At 36.2% G+C, this 12,241-nt stretch overlaps 1 long non-coding RNA gene across 1 annotated transcript; it reads right to left on the bottom strand.

The window, feature by feature from the left end:
• Window positions 1–3,159: 3,159 nt before the first annotated feature.
• Window positions 3,160–10,906, bottom strand: LOC308188384. The gene is made up of 3 exons (XR_013945473.1): window positions 10,320–10,906; window positions 7,956–8,158; window positions 3,160–3,496 (listed from the first exon to the last, which is right to left on the bottom strand). It is a non-coding gene; the product is annotated as an uncharacterized lncRNA (long non-coding RNA).
• Window positions 10,907–12,241: the final 1,335 nt, after the last annotated feature.

Raw genomic sequence — 12,241 nt, 5'->3', positions numbered from 1 at the left:
TTCCAGCTCTCCTGCCATGGGACCCAACTCACATGCCACTCACTAGATCAGGTGATGTCCCAGGGATGGGACATCCACAACTTCTCTGAGCAATCTGTTCCAGTGCCTCACCACCCTTACAGTGAAGAATTTCCTGCACTGCATAGATATCTTGAAAGCTTTCATGTTAAAAAGATGTCATGAATGTTGTACTGGCTTCTTAAAGCTTGAAAACCTTCTTGGAAGATATTTCGCTACCTGAGTAATTTCAGTGACAAAACTCACCAAAATTGCAAAGGAGCATAGGCTGGCTTGTGGAGAGCAAAACATGATGTAATCCAAAATACATAAAAAGTACAGCTCTGCTGCAGAAAATTTGCATTAAAATAAATCCAAAGACAGCCAAATTCTGTTCTCTGTAATGCTATTACTCAATTAAGGTCAATTGATTTCCAGCAATATACATTTGGAATAATTCTAATAGTTTCGCCACTAGAAGGAATTTTGCTTTGTATTCGGTACTATAGGATTTGTTTGTTTGAGTACTTTGACATTTTTATGGATCTCAATTGTTTTGTTCTTTATTACATTTTATAACACTGTTCCATAGGAGTACATCATTAAATGTTCTGTTGAACAATGGAACCATTGGAAAATCTGCAGCAAAGCTATCAGATACAATAATCGTCTGTCCCAAAACCTTCCTCTATAACACTGTGATTTTTATTTTTTTTTGACTGTAGTTATCTTCATCGAATCATAAAATGGTTTGGGTTGGAAGAGACCTTAAAGATCATCTATTTCCAATGCCCCTGTCATGAACAGGGATGCTATCCACTAGATCAGGTTGTCCAGCCTGGCCTTGAATACCTCCAGGGATGGGACATCCACAACTTCTCTGGGCAACCTGTTCCAGTGTCTGACCACCCACATAGCCCAAGAGATTATTTATTTTGGAAAGCTATACTGGAAAACTTTTATATATTTGCATTCATTAAGAACATTTTCTAGAAGTAGTAATGCATGGTCTTTAATGATATTTTGAAGTACTTTTTGAATTAAAGTACTAAATTGTTATTATTTTTCTTCAGGAATAAAGAAATTAGATTATTCCCACCCCCCACCCCCCGGGGCTGTTTTCTATGCTCTTTTTTATTGCAGCCTTTCTTTCCAACTGCAGAAACACTGGTACACAGAGCTGACATCTGGATTTTAAAAAAATAAAATAAATTTTCAGGCAAGTATATTGTCTCATAAACCTTTACTCTCACTATTAATATGAGTAATGTAAAACTGAAGAATTATGGCTGACTCGTAGAAGTAATATTGCATATTCTGAAAGGACATATAGATACAAAATGTAAAACCAAGACTATATATGAAAGCTGTCACAAAGAACATAGATGCCAATGAAATGCTTGTGTAAATAAATTAAACTGGAAACCACATAAATCTCATACTTCTTGAGTATGAAATATCCACTTTTGTGAAAATATTCAAGAAATAGAATCTGAGCTAAAATTCTCAAAAAATTTGCTCTGATATTTCTATGAAAACATATTAATTTTGCAGTTGCCATTTTATTTATTTTTATTTCCAATGTCATTGAGATGAACTCAAGCATACTTACTGCTCATTGTCTGATATTTGGGGCTCATGACAGCTCTCAACCTGCTGCTGTCTGAGTGGCTACAACTGCTGGGAAGAGGTCTGAATCATTTGCTGTGAAAAGTGACACCTGATGTGACATGCATGGGATGAAACAGTAGAAAGGATCTGCTTTAGGTCCAGTATACCTACAGTTTTTTCGAAAATACTTTAAGTGTAAAATTGCCACTTTAGTCTCCATTTTAACAATGTAGCATGATGTGCCTAAATAATGTCTCATTTGGGTAATTAGGGTCGAAATCAAGATAGACAATAGAGAAGTCTGGTGCAATAATTAGTCTCAATTGTTTCTGGTGATGAAAAGATGGATGACAAGAGAGTACAATCCAAGTGAGAATATTTGTTTAAAGCAGTCAAGAAGTCGAGCAATTACCAAGCATTGTAAACAATTAAACTGAAATAAGGTCATCCTTTCTGACTGATGGGAATTACTCTGTCTGTAGAGTGGAGAAAAAGTAATTCCCTGACATAGAACAGATAGTTTTCTTAAAATATTTTTGTCATGGCTTTTACATTTCAGAAAAATAAATAAAAATAAAATAAAAGCAAACTAAATACTTCATTTTTTTGCGAGTCTGATTTTTTATTATTATTTTTTTAATACCAGCTAAATGGGAACCAGTTCACTTCATATTACACTTGTACAACTCATAGCTTGACACACCAAGTCAGACTTACTTATACAGACTTACAGAAACCAAGACTGCAACAATAACCTAATTTCTCTTTCAAGATAAAATTCAATTTATTTAACACATTCAAAATGTAGTTTCCCTTGCCCATTTTTAGAAGACAAACAAATAATTTGATAGGATGGATTATTAGTCAGTTCACACCATAAATCCCAGATGACTCAAGGACAAACTTCAACAGAGATGTTTCTAGGACTAAATACAAGATTACAGAAATTTGGCCTACACATTGTAATCATATATGTCAATAAACAAGAAGAATCCAAAGAAATAGGATTAAAATATTACTGGGGTAATAGTGAGGTAACCACGTAAGCTCTACTATGATGAGCTCATACGGATTATATTTGTTATCAGCTTTGCAATGCAAATCAGTCATATTAATATTATTAAGCCTTCTATATAAGAACTTTAGTTACAAAGTTTAAAAGTGCATCCCACTGTACTGTGTAATACCTCAAACATCCTGGAGGGTCTATGATATTGCAGATCCAAATGCAGCAGACAGTCATGTTTGCTTGCATTTTGCATATCTTTTAAGTTAGTGTTGCCTCCTGGCAAGTTTGTTTTTATCTCAGAGATACGTGTGTTTTTTATCTTCAAAATAAACTTAATAAAATATGCAGGTAAGAGAAAACACTTCATTCATTTGGTAATATCAGCTGTAATGAAAATTATTTTCTTAAGAAGCAGCAATTGAGTCATGCAACATTTTATTGAAAACCTCTTTCACATTCATCTTAATTGTGAGTGCTTTTAACAGGTTTCACACAATTTTGAGATTGCCTGATTATGCAATTATATACTTAATATAGAACTACTTGTATATAAAATGTATTTTGTAGTACTTAGAAATAAATTAAGATTTGGTGGCTGATGTCAAATCGATCAAAGCTAAGGAACTGTTTTTGATTAGCTTCTGATTAGCCTTTGGATTAAAATCTTAATAACTAGAAAAAAAAGCATTATAATATATGTATGAGAAGTTCCTCAAGGACTTAAAATTTAAAATTTTATTGCTAAAAATGAGAAAATCTAAGACTTATATGAAGAAAAATAATTTATTCTGTAATTTGTATGTTTTGAAGAGTTATTATTATTATTGTTGTCGTCGTCGTTGTTGTTGTTGTTATTTATTAGCTAGTTATTTGACTTCCCTGGAAATAAAAAAAGAAAAAACTATTTTCATTATATTTTTCACTAGTATCAGAATTATAGAAACTACATAAAAGTCAAAATGAGAGAAATGGACACCAATATAGCCCATAAGTTACTTTTAGAATCATAAGTAAAAGCAGTAGAAAAATTACTTCTCAGAAAAATGTATTTGCTCACAAGATACTGATTTTTCACCGAAATGTAGTAAAAAGTTTTTCAACTTTTTCTACATATTTTACACGATGATAGCTTCCATTTTCCTCAAAGTAGCTGATCAGTCATTTCACGTGAACAACCAGAGAACTATGGTGAAGAATTGCTCATCAATGTACAGAAAGGACTTAATTTTAAAATAAATATTAAAAATGAAAATGATGTATAATCTTATTTATCTTTATTTATTTTACATATTATCTTACTATCTTATATATTATCTTATTTATCTTTCCCAGAGCAGGGAATAATTAGGAACAGGATAACTTGACTTTAAAAACATCTCCTGTAGAAATGATTTGCTCATTTCTCTTGGTTTTCTCTCTCTGAAAGTAACTGTCATCTTAACAGCTTTTTTTTTCTGTGTCTCTCACTACCAACATTTATTATTGAGATAAAGCAGAGGTCTAGACACCAAAAAATCTGATTTTTGTTCCCAGTTCAACCACAGACTTTTGTTTGACCTTGAACAACTCATTTATCTCATCTTCAAAGGCACAAGGGAGGATAAAATTAATCACTGTGGTGCCCTTAGATGCTATAATGGAAAGGTCACTCTCTGCTCTTAACTACGTTTAGGAGCATGCTAAGTATTTTGTTGTTGTTTTGTTTTGTTTTGTTTTTCAAAACAAACAAACAAAAATACTAGAAGTATGTTGACATAAATAAAAGATTTCAGTTTTTCCTTGTTTTTCTTACCTCTGCCATCCACATAATTGCTTCTAAAGCACAGCAACTGAGTTGATTTATATAATCTTTTCATTTAAAGATGTTACTAGAAGTTTAGGAGAATGACCTGTTCCTGGAAATTCTGATTGCACTCTTAGATATCGTAGAAAAATAGAAGTTACATTTTTCAAAAAATGTGCCTCTGTGTCATTTTTCTTTTCTTTTTTTCTTTTTTTTTTTTTTCTGTGTGCGCTTTACATAGCTATGTCACTCTGCAAAGTCCAGCTACTGCTCTTAGAATGAAATACTATTCTCAGAATATCACCTCAATTTTTCATTGGCAACTTTACTCAAACACATAGTAGGCAAAGTACACCTTTATCTAAACCATACTTGGATCTTATGAAAGCAATATGTTATTATGTAAGACATCTGTGTAGCTCTCTCAGTAATACACCCTTCTAGTGGAAAAATAAAACAAAAAGCTATTTTGAAAGTATCTTGAAAATAAATTTCTATTAAACACAGATCTGTTATAAAAAAGAGCAGATTTTTGGATAATTTTTGGCTTCATTGGGTAATGTGGGTAATGATTCTAATAGGAAAGGAAAAAAAAGAAAGAAAGAAAAAGAAAGAGAGAGAGAGAGAGAGAAAGAAAGAAAGAAAGAAAGAAAGAAAGAAAGAAAGAAAGAAAGAAAGAAAGAAAGAAAGAAAGAAAGAAAGAAAGAAAATAAAAAGAAAGAAAGAAGGAACATGATGCTAAAATCCACACTGAAGTCACTCTGTATCAGCTGATCTGTGGTAAACAGGTGTTATCCCCTGAGATGCTATCCTATGTATCCCATGCCAATGCAGAGTACTGTATTATGGATTATGAGATTTTCCATGCCTACTTAAGTAAAACACAGTTGTATCTGCTTCTGATCAAAGGTATTCACACATTTGTTAAGGGCAAATGTGGTGTATAAAAACTTGCCCACAGATTCCTTAGATCCTTTCTGCTATTATAAATTTGGATTAATCCCTAGGTGGAGTTTAATTTCAACTTGTGTAAGTTCTCAGTTCTTGTAGCTGAGAGGAAAATTAATCTTTTTTTTTTTTCTTTTTTTTTTCCCTATTAAGTATCAACGCTGTCTTACTTACATTAAATAACTTCCTAAAAGAGATATTTAGTTAAATGCTTGTCCTGCATTTTGTCAGTAGGGCTTGCTAAACCAAGGACCCCATAACATCAAAATCTCTAAAAATGTATTCTAGACTCATGAAATCTGCAGCTTTTTATGATTTATTCTGAATAGAATGGGAGGCAAAAATGTGTTTTGTGGCTAACCACAAGTGAAGTGTCATGGAGGGAGAGGGGAGCAGGAACTGAACATGGTATTACTGTTCTCTGGAATTTCTTCTGAAATACATAACAGTCTTTCGAGCACACTTACCTGACTTCTATGCTTTGTTAAAAGCCAAGTGGTTCATTAGCATGGTTGGTTGTGCACTGCCTTTGATTATTGAGATAGCCAGCCTTCTGAGTGCAAAGACACCACCCATTTCTTTGCTATACCCAGATATGAAACTGGACGTAAACAGAGGTCAGACACAGTTTTCATTTCCTTTTCCAGAGCTCTGGAATGAAAGGAAGCACTACGGAGAGAGCTGGTGTTTTGGAGATCCCTGATGGCCACATTTCACTATATGAACAAGTGAATACACTGCATACATTATAGTGCAATCACCATGAGAAAAATAAAATGCTTTCAGATAGAAAATGACACATATACTCCTTTACTGACCAGCATGTGAGGAATTTCAGAGCTCACAGTGCTGAAGTCTATGTGCCAGCTGTAAAAGCAGTATTTTATGCTCCCCTGCCTCTATATTGATTTTGCTGACTCAGACCATCTCAGATTCTGTTGATCTTTTCCATTGAAAAAGGGTGACTGATTTTTTAATACTCTGATTAAATTGTGTGAAAGGATACCCAAACTACTTGATTGGTTAAATGGCTTATTGTCGGAGGCTCTATACTTTGGCAAGGATGTCTTAGTCTCTGTCAAACAAGAAAGAATAGTTGCTTCCCGAGTCTTGCTGTTTGTCTCTTCCCTGTCTGTCAAATATGTTATTAGTACAACATTTTTTGACCTTACTTAATTGAGGCTTCTTCTTTGTCAAATCTGATATTTCAAAGATTGTCTGTGAAAATAATTACAAAGCTCTTTGGTGAATGCAATGAGCACTAACAAGTTACTAACATTCACAAGCTAAGGCAAGATTTACTACGTCACTTCTCAACAGTAATGAAAATTTATGAAAAGACTTTCTATGGAAAATTTTTCTTAGATTAATGGGTGTAAGTTGATTTTAATAAATAAAAAATAGAGTGGTATACACACAGATCAGATGTGTAAAATGCTATTTTAATTCTGTTGTTGGAGCTTTTGCACACTGAGTGTAAAGCAGATCCAAGCTATGAACCACCGTATTTAAATTTATGAGTTTACAAAACATATTCACCAAAGTTCTACGACAATGCCAATTCTTCAGAAATCTTTTACTGTTTCATAACTTCAAAAAATTATGTATAAAGGCACGAAAATCTCACTCAAAGAAAGCATAACAAAAAGAAAACATTAATGAAAGTCTCATTAGGGAGGACCTAAGAAGGAATCCAATATAGTGTGTGGATATGTTTAGCTCTCACAAATCAAAATCAAAAGAAAGGTGTGAAAGATAATTATCTGATGAGATGTTAGCATCAGACAGACACCAGTACTACACCACCTTACGTTGCAGTTTGATTCAGTGTTTAAACCTTTTTTTTTTTTTTGGGTAATTGCTTGAAACTCTTGTCTCTGATACTCATCTAATGCTTGCATGAATTAAGAGTTTGCAACACTTATCTTAATCTGTTATAGGACACAACATTTCTAAAAGTATATTTATATTGCTCCATTTCTTTCCCTGGGGCCATTGCCCTGACTTTTCCAGAGATTAAACATGGTCAAGAAAGACTTAAAGAAATGTGGTTACCTTTTTAATAGTCTAGGAGGGAATTGTTAACACCAGCATTTGACTCTGGAATGAACCTGGTAACCCCACAGTTTGTGTGTTTATAGGCATTAGCTTTAATGGTCCATTATGACAAATGAGAGATATTAAAATCTTACTGTTAGTATTCCCACCTGTCTTCAAAGTCATTTACAGTCAGCAGAGGGCTAAAACTTAAAGGTTAGGCCTCAGAGAGTTAGAAAACGTGCTGTTCCACTAAGTAGACTCAGAACACAGGGAATGAGCTGCTCCAGGGACCTGAGGCCATGGCTGATTTTCTTGTGTTGTTGTTGTTCCTGGCCTGGGGTAAATTTATGCACAATCCAAAGCATTCAGAATGAAATATTCTCCTTTCTTCATGTCAAAATAAATGTGCACATGATCCACTAGAGACATTCTTAAGTTGCATATATTTCCTTGTGTTGTTTTACCTGGTATGTTTACTAGAGAACAAGACTCAATTTTGTTTGATCAGCCTTTTCCAGGCAGGCTGTTAAATTTAAGGGAAACATTTCCAGCAAACTGGTTACTTACTGATGTGGTCAAGCTCCTGTTACTGCAAAATACATTTTAGCATTCGGGTACTGCCACTGCCAAGCATGTGCTGCTGCCTTTGGAGATCAGCTCAGGTGTTGGTCTTAGTATCTGGAGCATATCAAAAGTAAAGACCAAAAAAAAAAAAAAAAATCACTGTCAGCGAGGACAGCGGCAGAATTCCTGATGAGAGAGTATTCACACTGCAAAGAAGACAAGTGTTCATTAAATATAAAGTTTTTGGTTTCCTGATTGAAACTAAGTCTCCAAATCCAATCTGTTTATTTAATTAGTGTAAGTCCAGAAGTAGCAGAGATGACCTTCTTCATGTACTCATGAAGAAGATCCCAGTTCTTCTATCCCAATACCCTGATGCAAAGGTGAAGGTAGTAGAGGCACATTAAAGTTGTTTTAAGACACTTTGACATAATTTGTTGTATGGGATCAGGCACAGTCTTAACTATTTCCCATTTAAGTGTCACTGGACTGACTCCACCTGTGACATATCTAATGTATTCCGTATCTCTCTGCCCCTATTTTTGGCCTTTAATAGCCAAAAATGAGGGAACAGTACAATTTTCTCTCGTCACACTTCTGATAATATACCCTTCCTGTGAGAGCTGGGGAAGACTGCTGAGACATCCCTTTCCATTAGTTATATCTCTTTCAGAGAGACCAGGGAGTTGATTACATCCTTTTAAGGTCTCTTTAGTCTCGTGGAATAGCATGTAGAAACCCTGTCATAACTGGGAATAGAAGAGAGCCAAAGAGAAGAGGAGAGCCAAAGAGAAGGGAGCCACCAGAATAACAACTGACTGCATTTTTGGTCATGCCTTTGAAGATATTGCCTCCATTTCAGAAAATCCTTCGTGAATGAGGGACAGAAAAGGCTTGTTATATGCTCTTTAATCATATTAAACTGTTCAGATTACTACAAACATAAAATTGTAATATTGGTGATAAGATATATTTGCTCTTCTGAGAGCAAAGTTGATTCCTGCTTTTGTGCTAAGCAGCTAAGGATTTATCTCATAAGACTTCTGCTGGTTGTGAAACTCAGAGTGAAGCAGGCCTGGCCACTGTCTTACATAAACTCTGAGCCTCCTACAATGGACTGCTGCCACTGCGGTGTTTGTAATAGCGAGATTTCCTTTCTGACCTACTTTTCTGTTGTATGCATTGGGACGAGGCCCTCTGGAGCATTAGATCATTTTATGTCATTCCTGTGCCACAAAGCTGCCCTGACACCATCTCAAGCAGCCAAGGAAGGATCCCTTCAGCCTAGAGGGATCCACAAATGACTTACAACTACTGAACAGCTCTGTTGTCTCTTTTCTTTCTGCAGCCAGCACCGAAGATGTACTTCATTTGCTCTCAGTTCCTACAAACAACTCCTTGAGTTTATATTCTTTAGGTTGCTTTACATGATGGAATAGTCTAGCACACCAGATTAGGAACATTAGAGTATGTGGTGCTGTTAGATGCTATGTTGAGTACATCTGGGCCATAACTGTCCTGGACAAATATAAATGAAGGGAAGTAGTAATTGTGGACAGACAGCTTGGGCAAGTATTAAAGGAGTAACATTGGAGGCAATAAAACAAAGTGAAATTTCAAAAACTTTTGAATAAATATGTAATAAGGAATGTGAAGTATGTGATTATACAAAGGTTTTTAACAGAGCTGTGTACAATGTTAGAAACAAAAACAAAAAGAGAGAGAGATGTGTTTGTAAAGATTTTATTGGAGGACGGGAAGGGAAGGATGGGAAAGACCTAGCTGTGTATTTGTGTCTGGTCTAGCAAAATATCCAGGACTGTAAAGGTCTGTGATCAGACATTATTTTCCCCCTCTCAGAGCTGTGAATTCAGTACCTCTTACTGTTTCCCTGTTAGTACTATTCCAGACAGCACAGATACCAATAGCTGAATCTTAATGGTATTTTATAGAAAACAACAATTCTTTATCATAGAGACCATAATTTCCTGCCTACAGAGCTTCTGCTCTGTAATCACTATTTGATAAGCATCATGTTAAATTAACATCATATTTAGCAGAGCCAAAATTTCATGCTCTCTAATGCTTAATTCCTTTCATGATGGACAAAAGAGCTTATTAAACATATATGTCACCATATTGTAACATATGATAAGTTGCAAGATATATTTAATTACTTCACAGGAGAGTCAGAATCTAATTGGCATGCTGCAAGTAGTTTGCTGGAGTTGCTGGAGATATTAGCTAGCAGCATGCACTGGCAGCCAACAGGGCAAACCATATTCTGGAGTGCATTAAACACAGCACAACCAACCCATCAAAAAAGAGATGATTTTCCCACTGTATTTAGCATTGCTGCAGCCTCACCTGGAACATTGTGTGCAGTTCTGGGCTCCAAAATTTTTCAATGCATCCAGAGGAAGGAACAAAACTGGTAAAAAAGGTAGAAATTATGTCCAGCAGCTGAAGATACTGTGTTTGTTAAGCTTGAAGAAAAGAAGGTTGAGGAGTGACCTCATTGCTATCTACAACTTCCTGGGGCAGGGAAGTGGAAAGGGAGGTGCCCATCTTTTCTCCCTGCTATCTTGTGACAGGGTGCATGGCAGAGGCTCAAAGCTGCATCAGGGGAGGTTCAGACTAGACTTGAAGAACTTCTCTACCAAGAGTGTGGCTGGACACTAGAACAGGCTTCTTAGAGAGGTGTTTGATGCCTGTCTGTGTTTAAGAGGCATTTGGATAATGCTTTTCATTAGAATAATATGTTTGCCAAGTTTTCGTCTTCCTTGCTCCCCTTCTCGTGTAATGAATATTTTACTGAACTATCTGACTCAATTCTGCAGACCCATATCACAATATCCTCAGGCATGTGTGCACTCAGACTTGTGAGAGGACAGCAGCCTTTTTATAACTGAGAGTTCCAGTTATTGTAATTGTAATTTGCATTGCAATTTTCATGTAGCGTGTGAGTCGTGTGCCGCCCACCCTGCCTGGGCCCAACACAAGTTTTGTAGCTCTGTAGGACTGTGCTGTAGGTGATCAGAGCTGGATGCTGATGGGGGTGCCTAAATGGGAAAACTATTTTTGCCAGGTTCATCCACACAAGAGAGAGAGAGCAGAGAATGGGAAATCTCCCAGCAGAGCAGCAAGGGGACATGGTTTGCTTGCTGGGAGATTCCTGTTTGACAGAGAGGAAGAAAACAACAGCAGGGCAGACGATCTCATCCAAAGGTGGGCTGGAGGGCAGCTGATCTGAAGCACATCCTGCAATGATGACACAAGGAAGGTAAGGAAAGTGTGCAGGTGATCGATCACAGTTTGCCTAGATCTCCTCTGTGAGTGCTATTTAGCTTAAAGAGTGCCTGGGTTAAGAAAACGTCCTGTAACACTCACCATATGTGCTTATATATGTTCTGAGCTGCTGACAAGTGTCCAAAAATCTGGAACTTGGCAAAAAGAGGCAGTCTCTTCGGGTGGTTGAGCAGGATTTTGTTGCCCAGAGTGATCTGTTATCCCTTATGTGAAAAATGTCCTCAAGAGTCTGCCTTACAAATCAAAGAAAGAAATGGTTTTGCAGTGTACCCAGGTGATGGAAGTTTAAGAGTGCACAGATCCAATGTGGTGTGACCTACACATAAGTCCTCACAGCTAGATACTTGCCAGGCTGTTATCTTGGCCATGGAAGAGCTATTTGGCTCTGCTATTTTTATCTACACAAACTTGGATCTGATTTAGATTTATGGTCAGAGAGATTTGAGACAGAAATAAAAGTTAAGAGTTAAAATCAGACATGCAAGACACCCATGAAAAAAGTTAACAGGATGCTTCATGTAACTAATAGTTGTTTTTTTTTTCTCACAAAATATTATTTTTATTTCTATGACTCTGTAGGGGATCAGCATCCATCCCCTCCACCTCCCACCCCCTTCCCTGGGATGTTTTATTTTACTTATTTTTTTTTTTTTCCCAAACATATACAAATGATCCATAACTCAAAACATCAGAACAGGACTTCCTTCAGATTTTCTGGTCACAATTTCAGGATTTTTTATTTGAGAAGCCAGACATATTCTTCTGTTATCTTATGTGTCAAAACTGTCCCAGTAGCAGCTTCCTATGCCTACTTGGGAGCCCTGCTGAAATTAACCCTGGAGACTGCAAAATCACTGGGCCCATATGCAGGCGTATGGTGTTTCCTGGGAGGTACCTATTGTCTGACATGAATGTAGGGTGTGATCATACAGACCTTTTGCCAGATGCAAGGTTAGGTCTGACTGCTTGTGTCACACCCT

Source organism: Anser brachyrhynchus, assembly GCF_964034855.1.
Source record: "Anser brachyrhynchus genome assembly, chromosome: 1".
Taxonomy (NCBI): Eukaryota; Metazoa; Chordata; class Aves; order Anseriformes; family Anatidae; genus Anser; species Anser brachyrhynchus.
Note: the sequence above shows the minus strand (reverse complement) of the source record. Positions and strands in the feature narration are given on the sequence as shown.